The 14611-nt window shown below is 48.7% G+C and overlaps 1 protein-coding gene and 1 long non-coding RNA gene across 1 annotated transcript; both read right to left on the bottom strand.

Annotated features, from left to right (window-relative positions):
• Nucleotides 1-14611, bottom strand: part of Erich1 (glutamate-rich 1) — a gene marked incomplete at its 5' end in the record, with an annotated part of 52793804 nt that overhangs the window by 10607017 nt on the left and 42172176 nt on the right.
• On the bottom strand, nucleotides 11451-13525 carry LOC134482406 (uncharacterized). Its single transcript, XR_015640406.1, has 2 exons — nucleotides 13233-13525; nucleotides 11451-11698 (listed from the first exon to the last, which is right to left on the bottom strand). It is a non-coding gene; the product is annotated as an uncharacterized LOC134482406 (long non-coding RNA).

Genomic DNA, 14611 nt, shown 5'->3' with positions numbered 1-14611 from the left:
GAGGGGAAGCCAGGAGAGAACTTTAGTCCAGATGAAGGAAGGAAGCCAGACTCTATCCATGATGGGATGGCTCTCTTGAGGAAATTCAGCCAGGCTATGAGACTGTCTTTTGTTTCATGTAAGGCAGCTGCTTGGGTTACTCCCAGATTTTAATAGCAGAAGTGACAGCATCGGGGAAAGTTTAGAGTCAGACCCACCCATCTAGCCATGCAGAACTAACGACCCCTCCCTGACAGCCCATGCCCTGCCCTGTGTGTGTGTGTGATTGTGTGTGTGTGTGTGTGATAGTGTGTGTGATTGTGTGTGTACACGGGCGGGAGTGCATGCATCCCCTATATTAAGAATCTCTAAGGAACGACAGATAAAATGAACATAGCACATATATGGATTTATAGGGTGGCTTACAGGCTGTAGTCCAAATAGTCCATCGGCAGACCAAGCTAGACCAAGGATCCAGTAGTTGCTCATTCCACAAGATTGGACACCTCAGCGGCGCAGGTGCTGGAATCCCAGGGAAACCCTAGAGAGCTGCCCGTTTTCGATCCACTTTGGAATCCCAAAAGGAAGTAGGCTCTAATGCCAGCCAGCAAAGGAGTGGCTCAGAATAGATGAGCTGGCCAGAGAGCGTGGGGCAGGCAGACAGAAAGCACAAGCTTCCTTCTTCCACATCCTTTTATGTGGGTCGCCACCAGGAGGTGCGGCCCAGACTTAGGGTGGGTCTCCTGACCTCAAAAGATCCCAACTTAAGTGGGTCTTCCCACTTCAAATATTCAACCAAGAGTAATCCCTCACAGGTGTGCCCAGCTGCTTGGGTTTCAGTGACCTCCAAACGTTGTCAAGTTGACAACCAAGATGAGCCCTTCACATACCCTGAATCAAGCATCAGGTTTGAGAGGCTCCAGAGGCTCTGGTAAAAGAGTCCATACACACGGACACATACCCAAACCCTTGTGATAAAAGCCAGGGCCTAGTATACTGTGTAAAGTACAGAACCATGAAGCTGCACCCTGGCCTTTACCACGCGCCTTAATTTTTTACATGCATTAATTAGATGCAATAGCAGGCTTCATTATGATGTTTCATGCATGTACAGTGTAGCTGTGATTAAAGGATGAAATCCTTATCTATCTTCATTCTAGCCCATCCTAGCACCCACATAACTGACATGGAGATCTGATAGGTTTATTAACAAGCTGCAAACCTAAACTGGACAGGTTCTGAACTATTCTAACCCAAGTAGGATGTCAACACCCAGATAAATGCCCTGTTACTTGCCATCTGATCTTGCCCTGGCTTGCTCTGGTCCATGTGTATCCTCATGGCAAATCCCTTGGTGACTTGCTCCTGGACACTCTTGTCTTATCGCCACCTCACCACACAGTCTGTATCTTCCCCCCCCCCCCTGGCTGGGATCATAAGTCCAGCCTTCCTAGCTCCTTTACCCAGTCACAGGCTGATTGGCTCTTTATTACTCAATCAGAGATAATTGGGGAACATCCTTTAGACAACATTGACACAGGAGACAATCATGACAATGCTAGTGGCTGTACTGTAACCAGATCTCTGGGCTCAGAAGTCAGCATCTGCATATATAGTGCGCAAGACCAACCCCCAAGAGTATAGCATGTATTTTGATCATATCCACCACCCATCAATCACCCTCTTTGGCCCCTCCCACTCATCCACTTATTCTTCCCAACCACTCCCTTCTACCTTCATGGCTTTTTTTTTCATTCATCACATTTCTAAAAAAAAAAAAGAAAGAAAGAAAGAGAGAGAAAGAGAGAAATCCCTGCATCCCACCACACACCCATTTTAAAACCTTGGCAACCTGTAAGTCCTCTCCCCTGTATTCTGTCTCTTTAAAAAGAAAACGGTTAAGCCTTTTATTTTACGCTTATGGGTGTTTTGCTCAAATCTGTGCATACACACCACATGTGTGCCTGGTGATCCTGGAGGTCAGAAGAGGGTCAAATCGCTGGAGTTACCAATGGTTGTGAGCCACCACATGGGTGCTAGCAAGAAACCTGGGTCCTCTAAACTAGCAACAGACGCTCTTAACTGCTGGACCATCTCTCCAGCCACCACCATTAAAAATATTTATTTTAGCTGTTTGGTGGTTGTGTACCCCTTTAATCCCAGCACTTGGAAGACAGAGGCAAGTGGATCTCTGAGTTTAAAGCCAGCCTGGTCTGCAGAGTAAGTTCTAGGACAGCCAGGCTACACAGAGAAATGCTGTCTTGAAAATATATATGTATATGCAAATGTATGTGTATATATATTGCATATATATTTGTGTGCATGTCTATTGGCTTACATGTGCATCTATACACTGCATTTGTGTAGTGCTTGTGGAGGCCGGAAGAGAAAGTCAGATCCCCTGGAACTAGAGTTAGATAGTTTTTAACTATAATATGGGTGCTGGGATTCAAACCCAGGTCCTCTGCAAGAACAGTCAGCATTCTTAATGCTACAGCCAGCTCTCCAGGCCCCCTTCCCTTTTTTTAATTGATGTGTGTACATATGTGATAAGTGGGGGAATGCCTTTGCTGTGTGTACTGTATTTGTGTCAAGATAAGAAGCTAGCCTTGTGTGTGTATATGTGTGTGTGTGTGTGTGTGTGTGTGTGTGTGTGTTGTGGTGTCTAGCTCTCACCTTGTTTGAGACAGGGTCACTTCATTGTTCACAGCTGTATATACCAGGCTAGCTGGACCACAGACTTTCAGGGATTTCCAGGTCTCTAAGTCCCATCTTGCAATAGGAACACTGGGGTTACAAAAGTATGCTACTATGTCTGGCTTTACATGGGTTTGGGGGATTTGAACTCACATCTTCATGCTTGCATAGTAAGCACTTTATCCACTAAGTCAGCCCTGTGTTCTCTCACAACTGCTCAATTTAGGCAATCTATAAGTATCCTTCTTTTGGATCTAGCACTGAGGCTGGGGATAGACACACACACACACACACACACACACACACACACACACACACACCGTGTCTAAGGACAGGGTGATGGTGGTGGTGATTTTCAGTAGTAGTAGTAGTAGTAGTAGTAGTAGTAGTAGTAGTAGTATTTGGCAGTGCTAAGATTGGCACCCTGGTTTTTCTCAGGCCTACCACCAAGTCACACACAGCTTCTGTTGCTAGCTTTAATTGGTGATAAGCGGTGTGTTAGATTTTTCTAGAAAAGCAGTACACATGTTTCAGTCCATTGTGTTAGTTGAGAACTGATGTATCTTAATACAGAAGCAGAAGGGGTAAGAAGGAAGGAAGGAGAATTAAGAGGAGAATCTGCCCGCCCCCATCATCCATCCCATTTCCCAGTATCTACATCAGCCTGCCACCAACTCACTTCCCTGACTCCTACATCCCTCCACCAGATCCATTCTCGCACAGGCCACAGGGACCAGTGTGTACAGAACCACCCCCACCAAACCCCCTGGGTTAGAGCAGCAGTGACTTCTTCTGTTACCCAAGACAGGGGAGAAAAATGAGGTTCCACAGGACACTCACTCTGGGCTCTGGAAAACAAGTGACCCGTATGCTTCCCACCAACGCTTCGGGAGAAAGGGACGTTCCTGAGAAGGGGGCTGGGTAGGGTGTTGCCAGGGTGCAATTGGAAATGCTTTGCTGAGACTGGCCTTACCATGAAATCAGTTGGATGCTCTTACATCATCCTCATGACTAAGGGCCAAGGAATCCAAACCACCAGCATCCTCCCAAATGTTTTATTAATCTGCCTTCTCTGGAGGAGCACAAAGAAAGGGTTTTTTTTGGGGGGGGGGATTGGTTTTTTTGTTGTTCTGGGGAATCTAACTCTGACCCTAGCACATGCTGAGCAAGAAAACCACCATACTCCCAGCCTGAGGAAACCATGCTCTCTCCCAACCGTTTTGTATCTACTTCTGTCTCCCATGCTCCTGTATGTATTTCTTTTAGTATTTATAATCACAATGTGTGTGTACGGCGTTTGCACGGTTGAGCGCACGTGTGCCTATGGAGATCAGGGAACAACTTGCTGGAACCAGCATTCTACCTCCTTCCACACCGATCCAGGGGTCGAACTCAGGTCATCGTGTTTGCTCAGTAAACACTTCTTCCCATCGAGTCATCTCACCAGTCCTTAAGTGGGCTTTTACAAGGCCCTTAGACTTAAGTTCTCCTTTAATGACTTAAGTGTTCCAAGAGGCCTCAGAACTAACACTTTCTTCCCTACAGAGTATCGCACAGGTCAGGAGAGCTTGGAAGGAACCAGAGACGCAGCATCTTCCTTCCATTGAATTCCTACAAGCTTGGGTGACTCCGAGATGCCTCAGCAGTAGATAGCGCAACTTGGGTAAGGAAGCGCTCCTCAGCTCTTAGTGAACCGGGCTACCCTGGGCCAGTTGCATGGTAGAGTTGCCCCCTATCGCCATCCCACGGTGGCCTTGTTCTGCAGCCTTGGAGCTCAGCTCGACTGGGCTGCCAATTTCCAAAATAAAATCAACGTGTGACCTTATTCAGCAGATGTACCAAAGAAACAAGCACAGACCAGGGCCAATTTTGAAGCCAAAAAGGGAAGATGAGAAGAGAGAGAGAGAAAGAGGAGGGGAGAGAAACTTGGCTGGACATGAAAGGTAATTTGTCCGTCTGTTCCCCATTAGGCGCAATTCTCTCGAAATCTGCAGCCTCAACATAATTCTCTTGACCAGAAACTCTCCCGAGAGATAGTGTCGGAGGGAAAAACAAACAGCGGCAGCGTGCATCTTCTGACAGCAAAGTCACTTAAAAACCTATTTGGGGGACAAGATGTCTGCATATCAAGGGAGGGCACTCTGTAGCTGGCTACACATATCTACTCAGAGACAGAGGGGGACAGGAAGAGGGGCCTAGAAAGAACTGAGGAGCAAGGGCAAGGCTGCCCCAGGAAGCTAACTCCCATGTCTCTTTACCCTGCTGTCTGCCTTTTCTGGACCTAGACTCAACAGTAGATTCCCATGAGGACTGAGACTGGAGCTCGCGGTAGAGTACGTTACCAGGCAAGCACAGTCCTCTGGGTTCCATCCCTGGCCATGAAAAACTGAACCAAAACAAGTAAAGAAACCCCACAGAGCTCTTTTCAGCAGCCTGAAAGGAGAAGAACTCAGGACCATTTGGAAGAAAGGGGGCCCCCACCTGTGATAACTCCACTTTCCCTTTTCCAACAGGCCCAGGAGCCAAAGGGCAAGAACTCAGCTCTCCCGGGAACAGCTGCCAGTTCCTCAAACAGCTGAGGCCTTTTCTCCCCAAGCCTGTTTGTCTTGCCTTCGAGCATTAGGGAAGCAGAGCCCATCCCACCCATACGAGCCCAGTGGTTCTTGGCCAGAGGGAGGTGATACAGGGCAGGGCAGGGCAGGGCTGGGCCACCTTCTGTGCTCAAGTTTCTAGGGCAGGCATCCTGTTATAGGAGAGACCCCTTTTAAAGGAAGAAAAACTAATCAGTAGAAAGAAGCGAGACTCTCCCCCTGCCTTTAGGACTTGTTTATTACTAGGATATCTGATTTCAGCAAAGGAAGCCAGCTCCGAAGCAAGGTTTTTATTGGCCATGAGCAAGAGGAATTCAGGGTTTGCTTTTGATTCAGCTTCCCCTGAACTCAAAGCACCGAAGGGTGCTGCTTTGGATGGGATAGCTTGGTTGGGGGTGGTGGGGAGTAGCCACTCACTGTCGCAAATAGCAGCAACCCGAAAGTTCCCTTTGGAAGATGGGTGTGAAGGGGGGGCATCCAGAAGGGACGTTGGCCTCTAAGGATTCCAGAGACAATAGTTCACAATGCCTGCATCTGGATCGTGGTGAAGGACTGCCCCTCTTCTCCGTTGAGTGGGGAATGCAGGAGGCCTGTCTTCTTTGGATGAACTCAGCCTTTCTCCAGACTACCCAACATCGAGGCCTCTGCAGTCAGGCCTGGGCTTGATGGTTTCAATGTGTTGGGAAGATAAAGCCAGAGATTGGAGACAGCCTCTGCCAACTGCACTCCCCAACTAGAATGGGCTCTGTTCAGGGGAGGGAGGTTCCTGCTGGGGCGCAGGCTCCCCAGACTGTAGAGAGGTGCTGCTGTGCAGGGTCTGTGGCACCAGACTGACGGCCCATCTCCTCCTAGTCCTGCACCACCATCTTACTTCCTCAGCCTTCATAGAAAACACTGCCCACATGGAGGAAACTGGAAAGTGCCTCACCACTTTGGGGTCCTTGGATGAACCTAGCCATCTCTCCCTTTCTTTTTCCCTCCTCCTCTCCTTCTCCCCTTCTCTCCCCCTCCTCCTCTTCCTTCCCTCTTCCTCTTCCTCTTTCCCCTCCTCTTCCTCTTTTTCTCCTTCTCTTCCTCCTTTTTCTCCTCCCCCTCCTCCTCCCCTTCCTCTTCCTTCTCTTCCTCCTTTTCCTCTTTTCCCTCTTCTCCCTCCCCCTCCTTCTCCTTCTCTCCCTTCCCTTGCTCCTCCCCCTCTTCTTCCTCCTTTTCCTCCTCCCCTTCCTCCTCCTTTCCTCTTCTCTTCTTCCTCTTCTTCTCCTCCTCTCCCCTTCCTCCTTCTCCCCCCACTCCTTCCTCCTCCTCCTTCCCCCCTCCTTCCTTTTTTCATTTCTATTGCTCCTTTCACCTGCTTGTCTCTCTGGTTCCCATTGCTTTCCCCCCTCCACCGTTCACTAAGTCAGCTGCATTCTGAGAGGCCATAGCCCACATAAGGCCCTGGTATTACTTCATTGCTTTGACCAGCACCTTTGAATGAGGCAGGGAATGGCCAGCACCATGAGACTGCTGCTATAGGCATGCTGGGATATGGGCCTCAGACTGAGATTCTGGTGGGCAGCCACTTGTTGTGGGGGATGACTCTGCCTGCATCTGACTTCCTTCCTGTTCTAAATCCATGAGGACTGGGAAGTGGCTGGTCTATGGAAACAGCTGTTCTTTCCCGATTGGGATATGTGTTGGGTCCTTCCAGAACCTCTGTGGGCCTCCTTATGTCCATCCATAAACCGTCTCATCTTGGAAACAAAGTATGTGCCCTGTGCTGGTGTTCGCTCTCTGCAGCATGCCAGTACTCACCTGTGAGGCCCAGGGCCCCTTGGCAGTCAGTGGGCCATTTTGCCCTCTAAGCTGAGGCCCAGAGCCTGGGGCAGGGGGTGGGGAGAAGGGGAACAGGGCTCTCACTGTGTTCACTTTAAGGAGCCCAGTCATCAAAAGGACTTTGTACAGTAAGTTAGAGAACATACTCCAAGAGGAGCTACAGGAATAGAAAAGGCAGCCTTGCCAAGTGGGAGTTACTATACACACATGCGCAGCCCATGCTCAGACACACACCCAGCCATACCATACACATATGCACACAACCACAAGCACACTACAGCCCATACACACACATACGTTCACAGCCGTGGATATACATGCATGCTCAGACATGCACATAGACAGCCATGAAGAAACACATAACATATATACCCACAAGTGCACATATACACTCACATGTACACACACATACATAATGCTATCAAAAATATTTGGCCCCAGATACACATGCACATATACATACATATGCATGTGTACACACAGCTACACACATACACACATGTTCAAACACAGTCAAGGACGCAAGTTGCAATGGTTGCTGGAAGACTGAAGTCAATATGTTTGAGTGTGAACAGCAATCAAATAACCTTAGGCCAAATTCTTATTGATAAGTGGGGCTTAGGTATCCGTATCCCTAAGTAGGGGCTGATGTCCCAAGCAATATGACATTGTGACCAGCCCCTGGCACATATTGGAAGGCAAGGTGACACTCACCCTACTGCCTCAGCGGCTTTGCCCTGCCTGCCTGGGATCTGCAAAGAGAACTAGAAGGCGAGCTTCAATGGGAAAAGCAGATAAGAAGCTCACAGATATGGCTGCCTGCCTGCTCGCCTGCCTTCATAAGTGAAACCTGAAACTGTGAGACAGAGGGAGAAAAAATCCAAAGTCCCACATTCTGCAGTCTCCCAGGATGGGTCACTCATGGATGACCACTGACATAAACAGCTAGGGGGGGCTGGGGGGGGGAGTGGAAAGGCTGTGAGTCCGCTCAGCTGCTGTCCAAATATGGGCATCCAAGCCTTCCCTTTGGTCCTTCCAGCTTAAAGCAGCCAAACCTAACTCTCGGGACACAGGGCTGGCAGTGCAGCTCAGTGGCAGGGCACTTGTTCAGCATAAAGCATTTGTCCGTGCTCAGCGCTGCAAAGCAAAAATCAACAAAAAGTCTCACCAACCGGGACATATAAACAGCAAAATCACCCTGGCACAAAACACGCTACGGGATTCTAGGCTCCAGCAAACACTCAGCCCCTTTCATTGCACTGCCCAGGCTGGGGAGAGAAGTGCCATTAGGTTCCACATGGACACGGATTTTCACACCAAATTGAAAATCAAAACTCCCAGGCTGCCAACCCCCTTGGACTGCGTATTAATGGAGGTGTTTGTCTGAGTCCCATGCATGAGAGTTTCCTGTGCTCCTTCCTGGCTGGGTCATGGCTGTTGACAAACAGCTGTAGTGACTTGGGGAAAACTGGCCAGCACTTTATGGAGGGACCTCCAGCTCTGAGGGAGGTGTAGCCTGGTGGGGTGCTGAGACCTAAAAGCTGGATTTGAAAACGGCCCACCACTGCTGCCGCTAGTGTCCTGGCTGGTTTTAGGTGAACTTGACACAAGCTTAAGTCATCTGAGAGGAGGGAACCTAAATTGAAAGAAGAGGCTGAAGGCAAGCCTGTAGGGCATTTTCTTAATTAGTTGAATGGGCTGATGTGCGAGGACCCAGCCCATTTCAGGTGATGCCATCCCTGTGTTCTGTAAGAAAGGAAGCTGATAGTTTACGGAGCTCCAGGACAGCAAAGGCTATGCAGAGAAACCCTATCTCAGGAAGGAAGAATGAGAGAGAGAGAGAGAGAGAGAGAGAGAGAGAGAGAGAGACAGAGAGAGAGAGAGAGACAGAGACAGAGACAGACACAGAGACACAGAGACACAGAGACACAGAGACAGAGAGAGAGACAAAGACAGAGATGGAGACGGAGACAGGCAGAGAGACAGGGACAGCAGGTTGAGCAAGCTATGAGGAGCATTCCTCCATGACCTCTGCACCAGCTCCTGCCTCCAGGTTCCTGCCCTGTTTGAGTTCCTGGCCTTATTTCCTTCAGTGATGAACTATGAAGTGAAAGTGTAAGCCAAATAAAACCCTTTCCTCCCCATTTGCTTTTTCATCATGGCGTTTCGTCACAGCAACAGAAAAGTAGCTAAAACAGGTATCTGGATCTCCAGTGCGCCGACCCTCGTCCCTTTAGTGGCTGTTTCAACAAAGAGCAGAGAAGGAAGAGCAGGAGCAGTTCGCAATGTCAGTTTCCAGGGAGCAGAATGGAGAGGGGACCTTTGTCCTCAACTATAATCTCTTCTCCACCACTTCAAATCAAATCTGATGCTGGCAACCGGAAGTAGGCTTAGGGCCAGACAAGCTTTTCAGACCCACCAACCTCAACTCATATACACGTCACAAATAGATATCTACCCCTCACTCTTCCCCACCCCGACGTGGGCCAGTGTTCCAGGACACCCCCAGACACTCTGGGTTTGCTATGTTCTCTCCCCAATCCCATCTTGAGATAAAGCCTACAGCTTTCTCCTCTGTTGTGTGACTTTTCCTAGAAGGACTGAACAGATCTCCAGCCACCCCAGATAGGACATGGAGAGTTCATTGCAAGTCTAACTTAGTGAACCAGTGAGTTTATTGAGGAAGGATGGGCAGCAACTGCATCACCCAAAAACCCACCCCAACATGGGTGGTAACTCACGAAAGCTGTGTACCTAGAGTCCCTTGACCAAACTGGCAGGCAGCTCAACCAATCTTTTGCAGTGTGCCAGTCGGTTCTTTTCAATTTAACATGGGTTAGAGTTATCAGAAAAGAGGGACCAGTTGGGAAAATGCCTTGTAAGATTGGCAAGCCTGTGGGGTATGTTCTTAATTGGCGATTGGTAGGTGATGGCTCAGTCCTTTGCTATGGGGGTGCCATCCCTGGGCAGTCAGTCCCAGGAAGAATTAGAAAGCAGGCTGAGAAAGTCACGGGGAGCCCACTCTTCCATAGTCTCTGCTTGAGTTTCTGCCTGCAGGTTCTTGACTTCCTCGCTGATGGACAGTGGCCTTGGTGAAGCCGAAGGTGAAATAAACCCTTTCCTCTCCCCAAGCTGCTCTTGGTCATGGTGTTTTACCACAGCAATTGAAATCCTAAGCCAGCAATTAGTCACTATTTGCATGAGCTCAAGGGATGACTTCATGAGTCTTGGACTTTTCTCAGCTCTCAGTACATTTTGTGAGCTTTCTGGGTCTATGTCTTCTCTCACCTTGAGAAGGGGATATTTCAACTACTCCCAGGAAGTAGTTGCACCACCTACTAAACCACCTTTAAAAAAAATAGTCATTATACCTGGAGGCTGGAGAGATGGCTCAGTGCTTAAGAGCACTGATTGCTCCTTCAGAGGACCTGGGTTCAAATCCCAGCACCCACATGGCAGCTCACAACTGTCTGTCACTACAGTTCCAGGGGATCTGACCACCTCACACAGACATACATGCAAGCAAAAGACCAACGCAGATAAAATAAAAATAAATGTAAAAAAATCATTATATATTGAGTAGGTTCACCTAGAAATCACAACCTTGAGTGTTTTTTAAGATTAGCCTTTTTATTGTACCTTTTATGAATCTTTAGTGATTCTTTGAGAATTTTGAGCATCTATACCACCCCCCCAACTCCTCTTACAACTACCCTGTCTACCCTCCCATCCTCTCTGATTGAAAATGAGGACATGACCACACCTAGGTATGGTTGAAGAGAAACGTTTTGTTGTAAATATGAGGGACAGAACAGCCAGAAACATCTGGAAGAGTCCAGACTGAACATGGCCAGCAGGCTAGACCTGGCCATGGCAGGGGAGGAGGGCAGGGGCAGGAGAGAAAGAGATAGAGAGAGGGGAGAAGAGGCCGTCGGGACCAAGAGAGTGCACACTGAGAACCAAGAGAACCAGGAGCACTTAGCTGAAGTGTTATCTAGGGATCTAAAGCTGAGGGAAGAGAAGTCCAAGCCCTGGGCTAGAGAGGTGTAGGGTAGAGAGGGAGGTCAGACGTGCTGGGAGGAGCCACAAGTACTCAATGAGTCTTGTCCCAGGTCTCTTTGGGACCTGATTCTTCCCTATATAATTTGATTCTTCTATTTATCTCCAGTCCTGTTGGTGTCAGCTGACTAATCTTGGTCTGCCCTAGATGGGATTGACCTACTGGAGGAAAACTGACCCCCCCAAAACCCCCCTCACAGCAGTTATCAAATGTCAATGGCTCCTCGGCTAGTATGAATTTCCTGTCGACCCCACTCCCTCTACCGTGTGGCTTCAGCCTTTGTAGGTAGGTGTTGTGCACATTGCTAGAAGTTTCTATGTACAACTGTGCTTTTGTATTCAGAAAACACTTTTTCTTTGATGGTATCTCCCATCTATGCTCTAATCTTTCTGCTACTTCTTCCTTGAGGATCCCTGAACACTGAGGGAAGGGTGTACTATGTATGTCTCTTTTAAGGCGGAGCTCTCCACAGTCTCTTATCCTCCATGCTGTGACCAGTTGAGGGTCTTCATGTCAATCAGAAGAAGCTTCTTTGGTGGGGGTTGAAAGATGCTGTAATCTACAGATAAAGCAATGTATTAGTAGGAGTCATTTTAATACTATGTCCATTTAGCAGAATAATAGAATTGGGTTCTCCCCTTAGGTCTATGACCAATCTAACCACAGATTCTTCACCTCTTTAATAATGCCAGATAAATCTAGGTGTGGTGGTATGTGCCTTTAATCCAGCCCTTGGGAGGCAGAGGCAAGCAAATCTCTGAATTAGAATCCAGACTTGTCAACATAGTGAGTTTCAGGGCAACCAGAGCTACAGGGAGGAAAACCAAAGAGCCAGATAACAATGCTACCTGAGTCAGAGAGTGAATGGTTACGCCTCTAACATTTATGCCACTGTTGCACCCGTGGGCATACCTCCTCAGGCCAGTCAGTCATTGCTGTAGTTTTCAGGGTGAGATCAATGATTTCTTTTCTCCTCTGATAGTGAGCATGGTACATTCCAGCACCATAAAAGCCAGCCAGTAAGAATGAAACTTACAGGTGAGTACAGCCTGATCTCTCCATGTGACTCTAGTGTCCCTTATTAGTCATGCTTCCAAGAGTGGCCAAGACGGAGGGAAAAGGGACGACCACCAGCTGGCACAGAAAGGGGTCGTTGGCACGACATGCCGTTTACACACAGAACTAAACAGATAAGCATAGAGTCGCCATTTTAGCTAGAAGTTAGCAGCTGAAGACGGAGAGAGAGAGAGAGAGAGAGAGAGAGAGAGAGAGAGAGAGAGAGAGAGAGGGAGAGAGGGAGAAGGGGTATCATTTAAAAAAAAAATACATGTACATGCTCCCACCAGACTGGGTACCTGGTGTATATGTGTGGTGGTGGGGTGCTTGGCCTGCTTCAACCTAAGAACCAGATGGTAGAAAACAGTTTGGTAAAGCCAAGACTGTCAGGGATGAACAGTTTTTTTGTGGCGGGGGGGATTGCCCTGCTCTTCTGGGATTTCCCCCAGTCTCCAAGTCTAGCAGGAAATGGGCATCCTGCAACATCCAAGAGCAGGTCTGGGGCTGTATCTATAGGTGTTCCAGGCAGGGGGCCTTGACGTGGCTGACAGAGGCTTGCCCTCCAGGGAGATGACAGTATCGCCACCTAGTTTCTCTGCCACGATACAGCTGTTCTTAGCCATCTTGTTGCAGTTTGCCTGAGATTCCTGCTTGATCCCTGCTGGCTTCTTCCCATAGCCCCTGTGGAGCTGGCAAAGCTAGCTTTGCTCTTATGGCTGCCACCTCAGGGGCCCAGAAGATGGACACCAGTTCCTCTATCTTGCTTCTGTTGCATCACAGAGAAGACTACTGAAGCGCTTGGCTGGCCGAACGACCCGATCCCACCATGAGAGACAGTCTCTCTGGAGGCCACATTTCCCGAGGTGAAAGTGGGATGAGAACGCAGACCTGAGCCCCAGCAGCTGTAGCTGGGTTCTGACTGAACCACCCCCTCATCCTCCATCTTCCCCTGCCTGGTGTTTCTTAACTTCATCGAATTGATAATCACAATGAACATCACTGAACCAACCCTAACCCCACCCACCAAGGTGGCTTACATTCTCTTCCGGTCTTCCACAAGTCTTCCACAACCGGAAAGCCTCAAGTCTATGGCTGAGGAAGACTCTGCCCTCCATCTTTTTCGTCTCTTCCTCTCGGCCACCGCTGCTCCGACCTCAGGGACCTGAGTGATCTGCACATATTGGTGTCTGTCCTCAGTTGGGCCTCTTTACTGTCATGGGGAGAAAAGCTCTGGGGACCCTGAACAGATCACGGACTTCCCAAAATGGATGAGAAATTAGTTCCCTAAGGGCACCCAACGTCAGTCCTCCAGAAAAGGCCCTTCCTCTGTGACCTCACCGGGAGGAGGAGGCAGCCTCTTCAGGGCGCACTTATACCAACACTTACCCAGCCTTTACCTTGTCCTCTCTGCTCCTCGAACCTGACTGTTCTGTGTAAGGCAACAGCTCTTCCTGTCCAGGGGCAGGCAGAGCTTCAGAAGCTCCCGACTGCCTGAGTTCATTCCATTTGTCTTTTTAGTCATCTTACTGGGACTCTCCTTTTGTGCCGCCAGGGAAACCGGAGGCCTTCTGCTCCAATCCTTCCTCTAAATCTATCCTTCCCCCTTTAAAGCATTTCCCATGGGTTCTAACTATAACCATCCATGTCCTTCTCCGTTGAGCTGAGGAACCGCTCTCCTACTAATCGGTCCATTCCATTAAGGCACTGAGCATATATTTTTTCCACTCTCTTAGCAGAGTCAAGAGCCCAACTTCACTTGCTCCCCAGAACGTATCCCCCACTATTTTTGTTTGTTCTTTGTTTTTGTCTTCGGTGAGTGTGGAAGAAGTGGGGAGGAGAGACAATCTTCTTGTTACCCGGGCTGGCCTAGAACTTCTGAACTGTCTCTGCCCCTCTAATGCTAGGATTTTAAAATGCACCGCACCAACTGGCCTTAGGGAGTTGTTTGTTCGTTTTTTTTCTTATTTGCTTTGTTCTTTCTTTCCATTGTTTGCATGTAACCCTGGATAGCCCTGAACTCCTGATTCTTCCTACCTCTACCTTCCAAAGGCTAGGATTAGAGGGAGGTGCAGCCATGCCTGGCTCGCACCAGATTTGGATGTCCACCCAAGCCCCAGGTGTGCTTATGACAACTGACTATATGTGGGTCCGAACTGGGGTTGGTTTGACCAAATTGTTGGAGCTGCTCAAGAGATGCCAGGAAAAACTGGATATTAACATTTGCTGAGGGGTTGGGGATTTAGCTCAGTGGTAGAGCGCTTGCCTAGCAAGCGCAAGGGCCTGGGTTCGGTCCCCAGCTCCAAAAAAAAAAGAAAAGAAAAGAAAAAAAAAACATTTGCTGATTTGATGAAAAGATTCCATGGGCTCGAGATGTCAGGGAAGGGCTAAGAGCTCCTCTCTACCTACTCAGCTGCTT

The sequence above is a fragment of the Rattus norvegicus genome, chromosome 16 (genome assembly GCF_021556685.1).
Source record: "Rattus norvegicus strain SHRSP/BbbUtx chromosome 16, alternate assembly SHRSP_T2T, whole genome shotgun sequence".
Classification (NCBI taxonomy): domain Eukaryota; kingdom Metazoa; phylum Chordata; class Mammalia; order Rodentia; family Muridae; genus Rattus; species Rattus norvegicus.
This window is presented reverse-complemented; position numbering and strand designations above follow the sequence as displayed.